General features: G+C 38.4%; 1 protein-coding gene and 1 long non-coding RNA gene across 8 annotated transcripts in view; one reads left to right on the top strand and one right to left on the bottom strand.

The window, feature by feature from the left end:
* The window catches only part of LOC128697918 (sodium-dependent nutrient amino acid transporter 1), a 155,789-nt gene that overhangs the window by 29,350 nt on the left and 106,489 nt on the right, over window positions 1-19,950 (top strand). The gene's annotated exons all lie outside the window — the stretch shown is intronic.
* Window positions 2,147-19,950, bottom strand: part of LOC138854753 (uncharacterized) — an 86,150-nt gene continuing 68,346 nt past the window's right edge. The window contains exon 4 of the long non-coding RNA XR_011393924.1: window positions 2,147-3,005. This is a non-coding gene — a long non-coding RNA (uncharacterized lncRNA). The remainder of the gene's footprint in view (window positions 3,006-19,950) is intronic.

Here is a 19,950-nt window from a genome sequence, read left to right as displayed (position 1 = left end):
CCATGGATAATTTATTACATTTATTTATATATACATACAGATGATGTACACCTCTGTATATGTAGAGATGTACCTCTGTATATACACAGAAATGGTATACAGCTTTCGGTGTATATATATTGAGATGACCTCTCAATGTATATACTCAATTTTGTATGCTCAGTGTATACACAAAGATGTATACCTCGGAGTATACGGAGATGATAAATATCTCTTGGTGTATATAGGAAGATGTAAATTTCTCAATATGTATATATGCTATGTGTATATATGACCTAGTTGTAGGATTAATTTTTTTCGCTTAATATCTAGCAGTGTTGGTTTAACCTTCAGTTTTGTGATGTTTTTGCTCGTTTTTTAGCCTAATTAAAACAGACATCTTTAATATTTCTGTTATTTATTTTATGTAATATTTACACTGCATGTATCTTAGCAGTTTAACCTGTATTACTAGCGTTAGTCTTAGCAGTTTTTGTTAATGGTGATGGCAATATTACCCTTAAAGGCAGGGATAACCCGCTCCCCGACCAGGTATCCTGGTTGGTGGCCTGATTGTGTTAGGGATCTTTTAGTTAAGTGTTGATGTGTATAAGCTAAGAGTGTAATACACTTCAAGGTTGTGAACATGGTCCGGGTAAAAACATTATGGCGTTGGAGATCTTCTAGTCAAGTGCTAGTGTGTATGTGTTGTGACTTGTTGAGTAAACACCAGGGTCCCGACTCGTGGGATCTGTTTTCCATAGCCTTGTTACCAACTTTAATATGCCATCAGCTTTTATTAAACAACATTATAGCAATGTTTCATTCATGTTATTGATCTTTCAGTTGAACTATTGGTTTTCACGCGATAATTTGGGAACACATCATGCGACCGGCCTAAAGCCCTTAATTAACAGTTGATGTATTTAGAGGATGCGTTTAATTGTTATTGGACTGACGGTGCCAGTTTGCAAAATTTTATTTCAGCTCCACTATAATTGTCTGGAATTCATTTAGTAGAGAATCTGGAATAGAATACAATAAAAAGAACAAGGAAAAACACTAGCAAGGACACCTTTATCAAGTATACAAAAAAGACAGACCTTATAAGGCAAACGCGCACCCTGAGGTCAAGCTCGAGAGAGGTCAGAGGTTGGGTAAAGTGGAAAGATCATGGATGAGGTAAGAGGTCAGGTCGGGGAAATATGAGGGACCGGGGATGGGTAACATTTTCAGTATAATTAAACATAACGAAACTAATACTGGTTCGACCCATCTGTCAATCAAATATGGAAATCTCGCGTTTCATTTTTATCTTGTTTTGAAATTTGAAGCGTTTGAGCCCTTAAATATATTTTTAGTGCTGCTATATTGTAGAACCGATCATACACTTCCCCCAAGGCTTTAGTTTATAATCTCAGAACGCCTCGCCCCATCGGCTTCAGACCTTTAGCGCTAATGAACTATAGGGAAAGGTACATGAAACTTATTAAGATTGGCAAGTTCATTTTGTCAGTTTTATAAAACCAATCCTCCTGATCTTGATTTCACGGGGGGGGGGGGGAGGCGCATTGGAATTTGTGATAGCTTCAGACGTTCAACAGTGGTGTATCCTACTTAGACTTTTAAGTTAGGATTGTTATTGGAGTGTGTAGGAGCCAATTGTGTTTTCAAAATTGTGTGATATTTTTTGTGCAGTTACTGTATGGCTTTAATTTTAACGGCTGATACAGCTTGTGAAGAGCATACCTTTTGGGTCAAGGCTATGTAGGTACAGATTTGCCATTTTACAAACATTAGAACATAAATGAATATATTACAGTGAAAGGATTCGAACCCATGGCAGCGGTCCAGCCACTTAGCCCTTCCTGTTCTATTTTTTCATTATAATAAAGTGTCAAGTAAAAAAAATATAATGTATTTGGTATGAATATTTCGTGGTGGATTTATTATTATTATTATATTATTATTATTAGTGTCAAGTAAAAAGTACTACAATGCATTTGGTATCGATACTTAGTTGGGGATTAATTATAATTACTTAATATCATTAAATTACCTGGTTTTGATGAACGTGTATTTTTCCCCAATTAATGGACTAAGATATATAAAGTTGTTTGGTAAGCTGGCCATGTGAGAGTGAGACTGTGGCCTTGAGATGTCTAGATCACACCAGGCTCAGCTCTACCAACTAGGCCATTCCTGCTTCCTCATTATTATTATTATTACTATTATTATTAATAGTAGTAGTAGTAATAACAGTAGAAGTAGTGGCTCAGTAACCTTTATTTCGTGAAGAAAAACATAAAGACAATTTAATTATATTTACACATACACATATAATGCACAAAATGTTGCAAAGGTACATTATAAACTAATGTATTATCTAAATCAAGCAACAGTTAAGCTTGACGAAAGAGCTACGAGGCTCATGCTTTTGTAGGCAGTTATTGCGGCCGTCAGCAATAACATCAACAGCAAGACTTGATACACCAACATTGTAACAATCTTTTAATAATAAGCTGACAGTCTTACGAAAATACGCAAATGTAAGTACAGGTAAACTTAGCCAATAATACTACTATAAATAGAATTCTGTAGCCTATTTTATTTGCAAAAAAAAAAAAATAAAAAAAAAGAAATGTTTAAAAATAAATGAACACATTTGACAGCAGTAATATTGATAAGTAAGACATGTGTTACACAGGTATCTATTGACGAAACTTTTACCCTGCTCAGTAGGCTTCATCAGTCGACCCCTCAAGGAAGGTTCCTTGATGTTGGTGAGGGGCTCTTGATTTAGGGAATTGGATCTGTGCTCCAGTTCCCCGAATTAAGCCTGAATGCCTTCCACATTCCCCCCCCCAGGCGCTGTATAATCCTCCGGGTTTAGCGCTTCCCCCTTGATTATAATAATAATAATTCATCAGTCGAATATAGAGGTGACTGTAGTACTGGAGACAGGAGAAGTGGGGAGGTAATTTTCTGGTGATCAGTCCCAGTCTCTTGATATGAAATGCGATTACCTGGAAAAAATCGGATCTTCTACAGTACTTTTTAAAGTATTATTGAAAGCTGCATTAGGTTTCTAGACTCGGCTATTAAAAAGTATACTTACTATGCCAAGACAAGTTGCTTACACTGGCATTCAGTGTCTTAAATTTATTAAATAAAAAATGTATCTATCTTAGTATACTCAAAAGTCTCAGTATTGAATTATTATTCCAATAAGACTTATTTAGTTTAAATTCTACTTTCATGTAGTCAGTATAATAATTGCTAACATTTGTTCCTCCTTGTGAATGTACAACAATTATAATAACTATAAGGTACTTGTGGAAAATTGCATTTATCTGAATGTAACTAATTATGTACATAACAGTAAATGATAACAAAGATAATTATTATTTATCAATATTACATAGACAAGTAGGAATTTGGGACACCTAGGTCGCAAAAAATGTCCCCCTTCGATACCTACCACTGTTATAACCACAAGTTGCTCTGGACCTATTAATTAAATGAAATATACATACACCAGAAATACTGGTAAATATATAAATTTGTGGACTGTATATTAAAAATAATAAATGGTTATGAGTGCACCTCACTCCGGGGACTTCCTCCAAACAGTTCCCATATCGGCAATGGGAACGCGACTCGACCCTAAGACCCTCCGTATTGCAGTGGCTCTGCGCCTTGCTGCCCCAATTCACACAGAATATATGTGTATTTGCGGCGAAGTGCAAGCAGACCAATACGGTCTACATGGTCTCAACTGTTCCAAAACCAAGGGCTGGCATGCAAGACACAATGAGGTCAACGACATCATTAAGAGAACCCTTGCTACAGCTGGATGCCCTGCCGAGAGGGAGCCACGATCACTTGCAGCAAACAATACCCACAACCCAGCAAACCGCCCCGACGGGATCACCATCTATCCTTGGAAGAATGGCAAGCTCTTAGCATGGGACTATACCTGTGTGTCCACACTGGCTGACACCTATATCCATCACAGTGTGGGGCGACAGGGAGGAGCTGCTGACCACAGGGAGGAGTACAAGATCAGCAAGTACAGGGACATTACCCAACAGTATCAATTTGTCCCAGTGGGATCAGAGACCTTGGGATCATGGGGAAAAAATGCCACACGCTTCCTTAAAGAATTGGGTTCCAGACTCATCGACACCACCAGGGACCCAAGGGCAGCCACTTTCATGTTCCAGCGCCTCAGCGTGGCCATCCAGAGGGGAAATGCTTGCTGCATACTTGGTTCACGTCCAGCCTCGGAGGAGCTGGAGGAAATTCATCATCTTTGATACATTGTGCCATTGTATTCATGTTTGTTTTTTTTCTGTAAATGTATTTTGTTTATTAATAAATGTCCACATAGAATATAAATATAGGGGGTGGTAGGAGAAGAAAATATTCAAACAGCTCCGGGGAGAACCTTGAGTTTTCCCTGAGGTACGTTTATTGTCTTCTCTGAGGATGAGGGTCCCCATTCCAGCTATAGAGGTGGTACTTCCCTATATATATATATATATATATATATATATATATATAATGTATATATATTTATATATATGTATATATATATATATATATATATATATATATATGTATATATATATATATATATATATATATATATATATATATATATACATATATACATATATACATATGTACATGTTTATCGAGGGGCCACAGATATATCAGATCACTTTCTAGTTGTAGCTACACTGAGAGTAAAAGGTAGATGGGATACAAGGAGAATAGAAGCATCAGGGAAGAGAGAGGTGAAGGTTTATAAACTAAAAGAGGAGGCAGTTAGGGTAAGATATAAACAGCTATTGGAGGATAGATGGGCTAATGAGAGCATAGGCAATGGGGTCGAAGAGGAATGGGGTAGGTTTAAAAATGTAGTGTTAGAGTGTTCAGCAGAAGTTTGTGGTTACAGGAAAGTGGGTGCAGGAGGGAAGAGGAGCGATTGGTGGAATGATGATGTAAAGAGAGTAGTAAGGGAGAAAAAGTTAGCATATGAGAAGTTTTTTACAAAGTAGAAGTGATGCAAGGAGGGAAGAGTATATGGAGAAAAAGAGAGAGGTTAAGAGAGTGGTGAAGCAATGTAAAAAGAGAGCAAATGAGAGAGTGGGTGAGCTGTTATCAACAAATTTTGTTGAAAATAAGAAAAAGTTTTGGAGTGAGATTAACAAGTTAAGGAAGCCTAGAGAACAAATGGATTTGTCAGTTAAAAATAGGAGAGGAGAGTTATTAAATGGAGAGTTAGAGGTATTGGGAAGATGGAGGGAATATTTTGAGGAATTGTTAAATGTTGATGAAGATAGGGAAGCTGTGATTTCGTGTATAGGGCAAGGAGGAATAACATCTTGTAGGAGTGAGGAAGAGCCAGTTGTGAGTGTGGGGGAAGTTCGTGAGGCAGTAGGTAAAATGAAAGGGGGTAAGGCAGCCGGGATTGATGGGATAAAGATAGAAATGTTAAAAGCAGGTGGGGATATAGTTTTGGAGTGGTTGGTGCAATTATTTAATAAATGTATGGAAGAGGGTAAGGTACCTAGGGATTGGCAGAGAGCATGCATAGTTCCTTTGTATAAAGGCAAAGGGGATAAAAGAGAGTGCAAAAATTATAGGGGGATAAGTCTGTTGAGTGTACCTGGTAAAGTGTATGGTAGAGTTATAATTGAAAGAATTAAGAGTAAGACGGAGAATAGGATAGCAGATGAACAAGGAGGCTTTAGGAAAGGTAGGGGGTGTGTGGACCAGGTGTTTACAGTGAAACATATAAGTGAACAGTATTTAGATAAGGCTAAAGAGGTCTTTGTGGCATTTATGGATTTGGAAAAGGCGTATGACAGGGTGGATAGGGGGGCAATGTGGCAGATGTTGCAAGTGTATGGTGTAGGAGGTAGGTTACTGAAAGCAGTGAAGAGTTTTTACGAGGATAGTGAGGCTCAAGTTAGAGTATGTAGAAAAGAGGGAAATTTTTTCCCAGTAAAAGTAGGCCTTAGACAAGGATGTGTGATGTCACCGTGGTTGTTTAATATATTTATAGATGGGGTTGTAAGAGAAGTAAATGCGAGGGTCTTGGCAAGAGGCGTGGAGTTAAAAGATAAAGAATCACACACAGGGTGGGAGTTGTCACAGCTGCTCTTTGCTGATGACACTGTGCTCTTGGGAGATTCTGAAGAGAAGCTGCAGAGATTGGTGGATGAATTTGGTAGGGTGTGCAAAAGAAGAAAATTAAAGGTGAATACAGGAAAGAGTAAGGTTATGAGGATAACAAAAAGATTAGGTGATGAAAGATTGAATATCAGATTGGAGGGAGAGAGTATGGAGGAGGTGAACGTATTCAGATATTTGGGAGTGGACGTGTCAGCGGATGGGTCTATGAAAGATGAGGTGAATCATAGAATTGATGAGGGAAAAAGAGTGAGTGGTGCACTTAGGAGTCTGTGGAGACAGAGAACTTTGTCCTTGGAGGCAAAGAGGGGAATGTATGAGAGTATAGTTTTACCAACGCTCTTATATGGGTGTGAAGCATGGGTGATGAATGTTGCAGCGAGGAGAAGGCTGGAGGCAGTGGAGATGTCATGTCTGAGGGCAATGTGTGGTGTGAATATAATGCAGAGAATTCGTAGTTTGGAAGTTAGGAGGAGGTGCGGGATTACCAAAACTGTTGTCCAGAGGGCTGAGGAAGGGTTGTTGAGGTGGTTCGGACATGTAGAGAGAATGGAGCGAAACAGAATAACTTCAAGAGTGTATCAGTCTGTAGTGGAAGGAAGGCGGGGTAGGGGTCGGCCTAGGAAGGGTTGGAGGGAGGGGGTAAAGGAGGTTTTGTGTGCGAGGGGCTTGGACTTCCAGCAGGCATGCGTGAGCGTGTTTGATAGGAGTGAATGGAGACAAATGGTTTTTAATACTTGACGTGCTGTTGGAGTGTGAGCAAAGTAACATTTATGAAGGGATTCAGGGAAACCGCAGGCCGGACTTGAGTCCTGGAGATGGGAAGTACAGTGCCTGCACTCTGAAGGAGGGGTGTTAATGTTGCAGTTTAAAAACTGTAGTGTAAAGCACCCTTCTGGCAAGACAGTGATGGAGTGAATGATGGTGAAAGTTTTTCTTTTTCGGGCCACCCTGCCTTGGTGGGAATCGGCCAGTGTGATAATAATAAATATATATATATATATATATATATATATATATATATATATATATATATATATATATATATATATATATATATACACACCTACAGAACAGAAGGAAAATATATCTTAATATCACTCACCAATTTGACTGGAGATTAAGGTGTATCATACTCAGAAAACCCCCCTGTCTACGTTCATGAGAATAATACTGGCCAGAACTATAAACATAATATAGACATGACTTAGCTGTGGTTCCTGGAGCTGTCTTGTCCAGTCACCTGATATCTCAAGTTATGCAGGAATGCACATCCAACAATTTCGTCTCCTATTTGAGAGGTGTCAATCCAATTTTAACCTCTAGAGCACGAAAAATTCTTCCCATTACATTAACGTTGTATCCAATTCAAAACCACAAAATAACGACCCTTCTGCGTAGGCGCAGCTTCCCGTTTTCGATTACATAAATTTTAAATACACAATGACCATCTATTTACATTTAATAACTACTGTATTTCTGGAAAATATATACAGTATTTTCCACAGTACTCCTTCGAGAATAATAATAAAAATAATATAATTATTATTATTATTATTTCGCAGTTAATTTTTGTGTGTAATAAAAGAAAAGTGTGGATAATTCGATATTGGTCAAATACCGTACCCATATCACTATCTTCATATGCAGTATATTATTTCTTAAAAGGCTAATATATAGTAAAGATTCAAACATTATCAATATGCATAATGCGGCTAAGAGGAAAGGCATCAGAAATGAGAGGATGAGCTTGGCTAGACTAGCATTGCACAAGGTTGAAATTCCTAAGGCGTGAGTATAGCAAATCCCCCTTTAACAACGTCTCTAATATAGCATCCTCTTCGTTCCCTGGTTGTTAAGGGCTCTCTATTCAAGGAGTTAGAGCTACTGTTCACTTTCTTGGATAAAGCATGATTGCCTCCCATTCTCAAGGGGCTGTAGGATCCTTACGTGTAAACGCTTTCCCCTGATTATTCTCCTAGTGCTGCTGCTACTACTACTACTACTAATAATAAAATTTTTGGAGTAAAAAAAAATGGGCTTACAAATGTGGCGTAATTACCACTAATATTACTTTATTATTATTATTTCATGGGTGAAGAAGTTGACTATTCACGTGATATATATTCTGGGCAGTGTTTGCTGATCAACTCCAAGGTGGATTGCACTTAACAAAATTGATATTTGAGGATTGCGGCAGTGCGTGCAAGGTCAGACCAGGTGGCACACAGCCATACCGTTGCTCCAGCTGGTATTTGGCGCCATCTGAGCTCTACCTGCACCAGCAGACAACCACTCTACAGCGGTAATATCTTTCTGCTCATTTGTGCTGCTCTTGGCTCAACCTTGGGGAATAATGGAAAAAAACGAGACATAAGAACAGACTTTCTTTCACCTGCTGTATATGCTCACGTATAGGTAAATAGGTACCTGAGTGTTAGTCTCCTTACACCCGCTGCCCACATTCACTTAGAAGTAAATAGGTACCTTAGTGTTAGTTGCCCAATTCGCTGTTGTGGGTCGCGTCTAAGGTGAAAGGCGTTAAGCCATATACATACCTTGGCTTTCGTCGTCCTGGCTGTGAAAATAGAAGTACGTACACGGGAAAGATAGCAGAGGACTTGGCAGTCCATACGGGGGCTATCTACTGAGAAGTATCTGTAAGGACTATCGTGTATTATCTAGGTGTGAGAATCGAGGATAGAACCCAGAAGACTCTCTTTCCATATCCTCTACTCCCTCCAGCCATTGCCGACAAGAGGTTTAAAATGACACGTGTGGCAAGAGGAGACTAATCTCTTTCTGCGTTGCTGAAATTGAAGCGATACACTAGGATGCGCATGCTCTAACTTGTGGTTATATTTCCACTAAGTTTTAGGTAGTGTTAAAACATTCAGGTAGTGTTACTGTACTTAGGTTGTGTTGCTGTTAAGGGAGTATTGAGGTATTTAAGCTGTGATTGTGGGTAGTGTTTATGTAGTGTTAAAATGTTTAGGTAGTATTGAAGTGTTTAGGTAGTGTTGAGGTGTTTAGGTAAGGTGATGAGGCAGTAGGTTTAGTGTCACCAGAGCCGGCCTCCGAGAGTGTCACACTTGGAGGTTCCCAAACAGGTTCCTGGCTACGTAATGCCACAGCAAGGTGAACACTGTGGCTTAGATGGTGGGGCCCAAGTGGGTGATGGTGTTGTTGTTAGTGATGGTGATGTTCGTAATGGTGTTACTGCTACCTCTACTGTTGGATCATTAAGAATCAGCATTCTAAGGAAGACATTAAAATTTATTTGTGCAAATTCCTAGTTAAGTTAGGTAAATTAATTTATTTTCACATTAGGCCAATTTTAGAAACAGGCGAGGTTACCTGTTAATGTTGGTGCATAATAATATATATATATATATATATATATATATATATATATATATATATATATATATCTATATATATATATATATATATATATATATATATATATATATATATATATATATATGTCGTGCCGAATAGGCAGAACTTGCGATCTTGGCTTAAATAGCAACGCTCATCTTGCCATATAGGACAAGCGAAAATTTGTGTATGCAATAATTTCGCCAAAATCATTCTGAACCTAATTGACCAGTTTTACATATTCGGCACGACATATATATATATATATATATATATATATATATATATATATATATATATATATATATATATATATATTATATATATATATATATAAAACCGGCCACGGTTACCCTTAGACTAAGGGTATCCGTGGCCGGTGACACCTACTCTACTCTGAGACCTCTCTTCCTGCTTTGGTTGCTCCCTTGCAGCATTGCACAGCTCCTGATGATGCAGTGAAAAGTGTGAAAGTACTTGAGCTAAAGATTTCCACCCCCCGTGGCTTGTCCTGCATAGTTAAGATCGCCCGTCTGCGATTGTTTGCATATATATATATATATATATAGTATATATATATATATATATATATATATATATATATATATATATATATATATATATATAGTATATATATATATAGTATATATATATATATATATAGTATATATATATATATATATATATATATATAGTATATATATATACTATACATATAGTATATATATATATACTATATATCTAGTATATATATATATACTATCTAGTATATATATATATATATATATAGTATATATATATAGTATATATATATAGTATATATATATATATATATATATATAGTATATATATATATATATATATAGTATATATATATAGTATATATAATATATACTATATATATATATATAGTATATATATATATACTATATATATATATAGTATATATATATATATATATATATATATATATATATATATATATATATATATATATATATATATATATATATATATATATATATATATGCAAAACAACCACTCTGAAAGAATAGAGAAATTCCAAGCGCTTTCGTGACTACTCACATTATCAAGGAACTATGTGAGTAGTCGTGAGTAGTCACGAAAGCGCTTGGAATTTCTCTATTCTTTCAGAGTGGTTGTTTTGCATATTTTGAAATCACCTGTTTACTGTGATCTTATTGCATATATATATATATATATATATATATATATATATATATATATATATATATATATATATATATATATATATATATATATATATATATATATATATATATATATATATATATATATATATATATATATATATATATATATATATATATATATATATATAATTATGCACCATATCTAGGACATTAGACACTGTGGCAGGAACTGACTGGGGCAGGTTATGGTAAATTGATGTTCGTGCCCCGAGATTTCGAAATCACTCTCACTTTCTTAGTCTTCCCTGTCTATTCTGCACTGTCTATTCCACCCCAAGTATTCTGCCTCGTCCATTCAATCCCATATGTTTTGCAGCGTGTATTCCACCCTCTTCTATTGGACGCCTTTGTTCGTCGCATCCATTCAGTCCCATTTATTGTATCACGTATATTCAACCCCATTAATACCTTGTCTATTCCACGCCATCCACTGTAGCGTTTATTCTACACCATCTGTTCTTTCCCAACTATTATATACCATCTATTCAGTCCCTTTTCATCTGTTTCACGCCTTATGTTTAGCTCTATCCATTCCACACTATCTATTCTATCTGGTCTCACTCAGTCTCTACTGTTCCATCTATTCCACACCAGCTGTTCTGCCCCGTGTATTCCCCACGCCATCCAACCCACCATTAGTTGCCGTGAGGACAGTGTTTTCTCTGGTGCGCGAGCATCACCCAGGGTAAACATATCAACAAATCCTGCTGCATTAGAGGCTTCACCAGCTGGTAAATTACGTCATTGGAAATGCCAGAGGATATTCCCATGTTTCACGCTGTTGCATGCAGTAGTATAGCGAAATCGTAGTTTATAAAAATTGCAAAATGTAAAAATATTGAAACAGGAGGTTCTCTGGCTGAGAGAAAGAGAGAGAGAGAGAGAGAGAGAGATTTTCTTAATTCTGTAATGAGGATAAGCATTTACAGAATGTGCGTTTTTTTTTTTTTTTTTTTTTTTTTTTTTTTTTTTTTTTTTTTTTTTTTTTTTTTTTTTTTTTTTTTTTTTAGGTTTATGTATGACCTTCCGTGTTCATGAGGGGGAGACAAAAACACAGTAATCTTTCCAGAGTTCAAAACATTTAAGATTGACTTTCGCTTTACACTTTAATGACATGTAGTAATGACAGTACCTCCCAGGATGATTGCTGTCTCCTTTCACCTGCTGCCCCTGTTTATCTAGCAGTAAATAGGTACCTGAATGTTAGTCTCCTTACGCCTGCTGCCCCTATTTCTCTGGGTGTTAGTTTATCGTGAGTTACATCCTAGGTAATTATTATTTCCATTTGGAAGAACTAGATTCATAGGGGTCATAAAACGCTGGGGAAGGGGAAGGTGGAGAATGCCTCCAATACATCAAATCAAGAGCTCTTCGCTAACATCAAGGCATGCCCCCTCCCTTCAATTTAGCCACACATTCGCATTTCATTACCTCAGTTTTTTGACATTGTATCAACATCATTTTATTTCCGTTCCTATTTTTTTTTTTTTTTTGGTTCTAGCTATTTTTTTATGTAGATGGGGTTGTGTATATGGAAGTGTGAGGACTCATGGCCTCGGATTTCGGAAGAGTAAATAAAAAAAGCTTTAAGGGAAAGGACAGATTTCTCCTTGAGGCTTTTCTTTTAGGCTAATTTAGTTTAGGTTAAGATGGGTTTGCTAATGTAAGTCTAGAAAGATCTTGTATTAACCACAGAAAGAGGCTAAGATGCGTCTGGCAACGGGGTGTCTGATGAAAAATGAGAAATGTTGAATTCTGAACATAAATCCCTCTTGATAAGTTACGCGAAGGGCAAAGAAGGAAAAGCCAACCTAAATACTCAACTTAGAGCGTTTCACGTGATGGGTGCAGTACGAGAATATGTAGTGAGCGTCGCCACCGCCCCGGGGAGGAAAGGGGGGGGGGGTAATGCTAGTCAGGAGGTTGTGCTCTGGGTTAAAAAGTGACGTTGGGTAACGGTGGGTACGATAACACCTTTACTATAAAGGTGATAGACCGGCGCCACTTCCCCTCAGAGGTCATTCACAGCAACGACTACCGTTTCCTTTTTTCGGAACAAACTTTTCTTCCATTTCCCCGATTTTTCACTAGTATGAAACCTTCCAAGATTTACCTGTAGTCGCTTCCGGGGATCACCGCTCCCGCGGCCCGGTCGCAGACTAGGCTTTCGGTTGCTGGTCTGATCGATACAGGTGTGACCGCAGCCCAACATTTTCACCACAGCCCTGCTGATCAGGAACTGACTTTTGATAATTCCATTTAAGCATGATGGGAGGATACTGAAGAGTTGTGGTCTTTTTACACTTAGTGAGTTCTCTCTCACTGCACTCATCGCACCCCTGCTTTCACTGGAGGTATCTTGTATCGTCTGATAGACCTTGTGTTTTCATGTGTGTGTACTCACCTATTTGTGGTTGCAGGGTTCGATTCACAGCTCCAAGAGTGTGTATATGTGTGAATAAACAGAGGAATGAACAGGGACGTGAAAAAGACTTGGGAGTCATGGTAAGCAGAAATCTGAAGCCAGAGACAACAGTGCCTAAGTGCGCGCAATGAGGGTAGATTTGTATCAAGAAGTATAAGTAACAGAAGTCCAAAAGTTGTTTTACAGCTTAATACATCACGTATTTTACAGCTCTATACATTACTAGTATTTTATAGTCAGTAAAGACCTAGTAAGACTTCACTTAGATTATGCAGTTCAATTTTGGTCACCATACTACAGAATGGATATAAATTCTTTGGAGAACATTCAGATGATGACAGAATTAATACACTGTATAAAGTATAGATTGATAGCCCTGAACCTTTACTCTCTTCAAAGACGTAAAAGGGAGATATCATTGAAGTTTATAAGTGGAAGACAAGCATAAACAAAGGCGATATAAATAAAGTACTGAGGATATCGAATCAAGTAAGAACTAGATAGATAAATTAGGTAGATTTAGAAAGGACGTAGGGAAGTACGGTTTTCAAGCAGAGTTGTCGATGAGTGGAACAATCTCTCAAGTAGGGTCATAGAAGGTAAAACCTTGAGTAGCTTTAAAAAAAGATTAGATGTACGAGCTGGAAGGGCTGGGTTTGATTAGTACCTGAAGCGTGAAAATAACACTGGTATATAATACCGACAAGCAGATAAGTAGGACACGTACAACAGTTAGTTATATTCCAAAACGTTTCACCTACACAGTAGGAGCTTCAGTCGAATACAGAGGAGGCAACGGAAGCAGAGATGTAGAGACGATGTAATCAGTTATCACACTCGAAATGATTTTGAGGTGGTCAGTCCCTTAGCCTGAGCCATGTGAAGCTGAATCATCAGATTGGAGACTTATACAATGTGTGGGGAGAGGATGGTCTGATATCGTCGCTACGTTATATATTTACCAGGTGACTGGCATATGTGTTGTAAGGTGAATACCAGTAACCTTCATATATTTACCAGGTGACTGGCATATGTGTTGTGAGGTGAATACCAACAACTTTTATATAGTATTTACCAAATGACTGGGATGTGTTGTAAGGTGACTACCAACAACCTTCATGTGTTTACCAGGTGACTAGGATGTGTATTGTAAGGTGACTACCAGCAACCTTCACCTTGAAGAAAGATTTCCACACTGCACCAAATCTCACGTAGTGTTGCCTATCATGGCACTTCCAACGTACATTTCTAAATTATATCTAAAAAACTATTTCCTGCTAGTTTTTGTTCATATAATTTTACAAACAGTTTTGTAATTTCAACAGAGCATGAAGTTACTAATGCTTCAAGCAGCGACAGTGTGACCAGCCTACCAAACATAATCCACCAGTTTATACAGTTTTATTATTGGTGGTTAACCATGTGTAAATACAGGTTAAGTTAGGCTAGTTAACATAACTAATATATCAATTATTTAAAATGCATTATGGCAGAATAGAAACTTTGATTTGGTCAACATTTAGCTTTGAGATGAGGATTTTTCAAATCTGGATGAAGAAAAAGGATATAAAATACCGACACGATGGAAGAAAAAGGCACAAATACAATATGTAATTCTTTAATGTTCTTCTGTGAAGTAATAAAACCCACTGGGCGAAACGTGCATTAAAGGATCGCATTATACAGCATTTGTTTCATTTTTTCAAGTCTATAAAGTAAATGGTAAGCATAGATATATATTGTCGGAAGAGCAGATGAGGAGGATGGTGTGTACTGAGGAGTAAGCGAGTTTGGGGGACCTACTAACTGGGAACTTCACTAATTCTTAGTAGGTAAAAATATTTCAATCAACAGTAATTATATCCAACTGTTACACGTGTATCTTACTCTTCAACTTTTTGGTATTATGTACCATTTTCATCGTTCACTGGTTGTGGATTATGATGGCTCTGGTATGAATGAGAGCGGATTAAAGGTACAGTGGAACCTCTGGTCACGACCATAATTCGTTCCAAAACTCTGGTCGTGACCCAAACCTAATTTCCCCTTTGGATTGTATGTAAATACGATTAATCCGTTCCAGACCCCTGCGAACTATGTAAATATTGTTTTTTTTTTTTTTGAAGATTTTTAAGCCCAAAAATATTTAATTATACCATAGAATGCACAGTGTAATAGTAAACTAAATGTAAAAACCTTGAATAACACTGAGAAAACCTTGAACAACAGAGAAAACTAACATTGCACGAGTCCGTTCTAGACCCTACGAACCATTCGCTGTAAATATATTTTTTAAGAGTTTTAAGCACAAAAAATAATCAAATTTTGAAAAATCTTCAATTATATAAAATTATATAAAAAACTTAAATAACAGAGAAAAAACATACCGTAAACAGCCAAGAAAACAAAATGAATTAAAAAAACGCACGAAATACAACACAAGTTCACAGCGAATGAACGCACGTCTGATCGAGACTGACTACAAGGCGAGGGTCTTTGTTAAGTGTACACAAACAACAGGAAGTGGGGAAGATTGGCGCGTGCGAAAAAAAAAATTCTTTGGAATGTGAAAATTGGCGCGGGTGTGTTTGTTCGGCACCCGATTATGTGTTCGTGACCAGATGCAAAAGTTTGGCGATTTTTTTGGTCGTGAACAGATTTGTTCGTGTTCGGAAGCGTTTGTAACCAGAGATTCCATTGTATGTTCTTCTGTTCGTCTTTTTGAATACCCAAGGCTTAGTCAGTCCATGTGGTATGGGGCTGTGTTATGATGTAAAGCAGTCGTTTTTGGTGCAGCAGGTATATTTATTACAGGAACCTTGTATACTGTATGTATACCACATCGACCATCATCCTATGACAAAAAATCAGCTACAATGTTGACTTCTCTATTCCCCGCCAGAACTTTGTGGACTGAGAAGACTGCCAATTTTAACTTTTTCAGAATTGAGGATACCAGTTACAGGCAATGTTTTGGGATGGCCCCAACCACTGCCGTAATGACAGATATTTATATGGAATAGTTGGAGCTGAGTATTTCAAGTCCATCATTCTCAGTAACGTGACGCGGTGGTGGTCATCTATCCTAGTAAGTTTATATTCAAAACCCTTGAGAGTTAAGACACGTGTGCAACATCTGGTTATCTTTATTGTAGACGTTTCGCCATCCAGTGGCTTTGTCAATACAGATTCTTGGACATAATTAGAAAACAGAAGAACTGTATACAAAAGATGAGGTAATCAGTCCCTCAGCCTTGGAGGTGGTGTTCACAGCACCATGGTTGTAGAGATTCTGAAGCACAGGTAAGAAGACTGGCGCTTATATAGGCGTCAGTGAATAGGGACATGTAGCAGATGAGGGCATAGTCCACGGGATTCCCCAGTGGAAGTAGACGAGGGCATAGTCCACGGGATTCCCCAGTGGAAGTAGGTCCTACCCAAATTGATGGGTTAGTTGCAGAAGCCGTGAAGAAGGTCTTGTAGATGTCCTTTGAACCAAGATTCCATGATGTTGCAGTGCCTGACAAGTTACCCTTCAATATCGACAATACTATAAAGTCGTATATCCATTTTAACTCAGATGAAGGGAAAAGGACATTTATCAAAGATAATCTCGTGTATTACTACTCTCCTCACGACACAGGATCAAGACAGGAATTATAATTGGGTTCTTCAATACCTATAGGATGTCCAGCCTGACCTTCCTGGAAGAATGCTCTTATAACCAGTGTGTATTCTTTCGTCTCGGGTTCCCTTCCTATTTTGTCAATGATTATAGGAGAGCACAGAGCATCGACGACTGAAGGTAACTCCACTAAAATGTACATTGGCCTCCCGTGTTGGGAAGTATCCAGTGCAATAACGTGGTGAAGGCCACATCATCCCAACGCAGATGTCTGTCATTCTGTGTGGTGGCTCTGATAAAATGTATTTGGGAGAGATGGTAAAGTCTTGAACAGTGTCTCGGAATATAAATAAGCCTGTAACTGGAATGACATAACTACACATGCGTGGTTCACCATATTTTTCGTGGTCATCTGATGAAATGGAAAGAAGTTAGACTCGTAATCCAAGAGCCACTTTTGCAGAAAAGACGCTACCAGTGAGGCTACATTAATCGCTGCTTCACACAGTGGAGTCCAGAAATGTGGTGGTTTCAATATTTTAAGTGTTAGCAAGACACTGCGGTCAGGTGACCCGACGCCTCCTCCGTGATTCCTCTTCCCATACATAAATCAATCAGGTTCTGCAGTGGATTGACAAAGCTTCCGGAAACGAAGCATTTCCAAGTAAATTTTGTAGCGTTGTAGGATTTTTTTTTATTTACATAAAAACATATTTGTGATCATGTGTGTGCCGTTGAATCAGACAGTTAAGGATTAAAGACAAGCAATCGGAAGCAGAAATTTTGATGAGTTCCTCATCGCCTCCTAGTAAAGGTTAAAGCTTTTTACACATTATTTTTGACATGGAAAATTTAGGAGCGCAAATTCTCCAGCAGCACCTGGATGCAGTTACGCCTCTCACCCCGGCAAAACTCATATGAGAGTATGAAAGGTATATGTATATTAATCAGTTTAAGAAAATGGACACATTTACAACGTCTGAAGATTTTATTAGGCTACGTACACTAATAAGGAAACATTTGTTAGGTTACGTAGACTAATAAGAAAACGTTTGTTAGGCTACGTAGACTAATAAGGAAACGTTTGTTAGGTTACGTAGACTAATAAGAAAACGTTAGGCTACGTAGACTAATAAGGAAACGTTTGTTAGGCTACTTAGACAAATAATGAAGCACAGACTAATAAAATTAAACATTGCAGATATGCCCATTTACCTAATCTTTCACTGTCATGTATTTAACCTGTTCTTCACCTGATAACCCGGTAGCACACCATCCACACCATGGGCCAGTAGGCCAGTGGTCATTTTTTTTTTTTTGTAAGCCCCTATCAGGTCATAGAATGAGAGATTTGAAGTAATGACAGGCGAATCTTGTTATTTTAAACCACGGAACGATTGGGTTAGAACCCATTGCGATTTCGAGAGTTCTATTATTATTTTTCCCCAGTTACCATTCATTTATTTCTGCCCAATCTAACAATGTGGAAATTGAATTATCGGTTGAGTTAACGTATATTCATGCTTAATTACCCAACTAATAACGAATACAAATCGGCAGTGCAGAGCTTATCATACTGCTTAAGCAGCACTGGGTCTGGTCAGTAACTGGATGGGTGATCTAGACTGAGGAAGGGGAGGACCTGCCTATACATGATTTTGTATTTTTGCCCCCAGGGGCGAGTTTATTGTGGAAGATAATTAAAGGCTGTGTGTCCCCCGTCATGGTATACTCAAGGTCGTGTTTAGAGACTCGGGTCTTCATTGTATGTGGTCTCTTCTTGCTAGTAAGGTCTGGGAGTTACTGGGATGGTGAGGACCTTGAAGCTGGGTTATGAGGTGAATGATGGGGGAAGGGGTAGTGCATGACTTATTATCCCCTCCTCCACACTCCCCTTACTCAACCTCTACCCCTAGCGGAACAATGCCCATCCCACTGTGCATGCCACATATAACTCCCACACACCTTCCATTTTACCCCTTCCCCACCCTTAAGTCCACCCTGCCGTCTCCCACCAACTCCTACATACCTCCCAGCCTACTCACCCACTCCCTCTCTCATTTTTCCACTCAGCCTACCCCCCTCTCTCCCACTCCTTTGCAGTCCACCCAACCTACCTTTTCCATCGATTATCCAGCCTCCCTACCCCACTCTCCGACCCATTTACGTCCACCCTTTCCCTCATACACCCACTCTCAATACTTCAAATCTCCCATTGACCGATAGAAATAAGTCACTTTGTGTTATCTGGAATCTACCTGGAAGGTGTCCCGGGGGTCAACGTCCCCGCGGCCCGGTCCTCGACCAAGCCTCATGGTGGATCAGGGCCTGATCAACCAAGCTGTTACTGCTGGCCACACGCAGTACGACGTACGAACCACAACCCGACTCATCGGGCACTGACGTTAGGTATTTATCAGTAAAGTTCCCACTTGAAGAGTCTGGGGTCTTATGGTAATTCCCGTTATATATGATGGGAGGGCTGTTAAACAATCTTGGGCCCCGGACACTTATTGTGTTTTTGTTGTAATTTACCACAGTAAAAAAATAGTAATATTCCAAGCACTTTCGTGATTTCTCACATTATCAAGGAATCGTGAAAGCGCTTGTAATTTCACTATTTTTCACTAATTATTTAGCATATTGTGATATCACCTGTTCACTGTGATCTTATTACACGTTCCTTTGAAAGATAAATGTAAAGTCTAATGTGTAAGGAAGTACCAGCTGTAGTGTTGTGTGGGGACCCACATCCTGGGAGAAGAGAGAAGATACTTCAGGGGAAAAATCTAAAAGATTTCTCCAAGGAACTGTTTCTTTGTATTTTCTTTCCCTACCACCCATATAAACTCATACTCTGTACTCGCCCACTCACGCCCACTCTTCTGCATCGTCTACTCACACCCACTCTCCTGTATCCCCCTCCCATACACCTATTCACCTCCACTTCACGGTGCCGGCAGTTGTTCATCGTGGCGGGTATTGAAAAGCCGGAACTGGATTCTTGGTATGGTTTTCAAGGCTATGTAAGCGTAGGTGAGTGTAAGATCCTTGTGTGTGTGAGGGTGTATGTTGAAGATACGTACCGCACTGGGTATGTG

Source organism: Cherax quadricarinatus, chromosome 68 (genome assembly GCF_038502225.1).
Source record: "Cherax quadricarinatus isolate ZL_2023a chromosome 68, ASM3850222v1, whole genome shotgun sequence".
NCBI lineage: Eukaryota > Metazoa > Arthropoda > Malacostraca > Decapoda > Parastacidae > Cherax > Cherax quadricarinatus.
This window is presented reverse-complemented; position numbering and strand designations above follow the sequence as displayed.